Here is a 1,280-nt window from a genome sequence, read left to right as displayed (position 1 = left end):
ACATATTCACTTTCTATATTAAGTCTAGGGTGAAATTGCAGTGAGGTTTGTCCCTGCGCCCACTTTCACATTTCCTGAACGAGTGCCTTTCCATGGTTCATTGGAACTGTGACTGGATGTCCAGGAATATGTAGGTACACGCTAGACTGAATAAACGTAGCCACTAAATTATCAACATGACGGATGTAAAAAGAGAAAAATCTTACTTAAGACATTCCCTCGTTCGGTGGGTTAAAAATCAGAAGCAACCTTGATGCACACAAGAGGCAGGCTCTGAGGTTCATAGATGCAATAACATTTAAGCTTATTACTGAACATAACAAATAGTGTAAATTAAATGCTGCTAATCTGTCTGGCATTATAGTGATGGGATAAAAGTGAAAAGAAGGTGTTGGGAAATAAATAACTGCACTACGAAGTGAAATTCGTGTCTCACAAATTGAAGTTTGTCTTAACGGAGGTTATTAGGGCAACGCAATTAGTGTGAATTGCTACGAACTTTTCTTCAATACTTCTCCCATTTGATTGGATGAACATTAACGTTAATTACTTCCTAATCATTGGGCATATATTATCAATCAAGATACAGCAAACCATTCAGTACACGCACATGCATTAAGGTGGCCATTTGTTAAAGGAATTGCTTACAATACATGAATAAGTGTGCAGAAAACGGGACGGGGCATCGTTCATGATTGGGACGAGCATAGACTGGGGGAAACAGGTATACCATGTATAAAAAACTATAACAACCAATAAACCCATGTGAAAGGTGTGCCCAACCAACACAAGGAAGGTGAGAACGCACGGCTGTTTTAACCGAGACTAAAGAACCCAGCCTCATGCGGTTTGCGAGGTTCAATTAGTCAGCCTTCGTGTGGTTGTCAAAGCTACCGTTTGGTTATAGTCTTAACCTCTCCCTAAGCTGTTTCTGATTCTCACAAATACCTGTTCACCGCTCCCCTTTGTCACTGACGCCATTAACTTCGGTTATCACTATCTCTGGTCAGTCGCTTCCTTATCCTTATGACGACTCTGACATTCCCTTTGGAAAATGTCTATCAATAAACGACTTGAGAAGACGAAAGTACCTGACGACTGAGAGAGCTGGCTCCCTGACTCGCACCCCGCCCCCCTCACCAGGCCCGGCACAACAGCGGTCGAAAACACTGGCAGTTAAGGTGTTCAGATTAGTGTGGGTGGACACAAGCATGTATATCACGGTAACAGTGGTAGAATGTATGGGAAAGTATACATACATACAGTGGTAAAACAGTGAG

At 42.1% G+C, this 1,280-nt stretch overlaps 1 protein-coding gene across 1 annotated transcript in view; it reads left to right on the top strand.

Annotated features, from left to right (window-relative positions):
- The window catches only part of LOC119591196, a gene marked incomplete at its 5' end in the record, with an annotated part of 7,320 nt that overhangs the window by 2,885 nt on the left and 3,155 nt on the right, over positions 1-1,280 (top strand).

Source organism: Penaeus monodon, chromosome 28 (genome assembly GCF_015228065.2).
Source record: "Penaeus monodon isolate SGIC_2016 chromosome 28, NSTDA_Pmon_1, whole genome shotgun sequence".
NCBI lineage: Eukaryota > Metazoa > Arthropoda > Malacostraca > Decapoda > Penaeidae > Penaeus > Penaeus monodon.
This window is presented reverse-complemented; position numbering and strand designations above follow the sequence as displayed.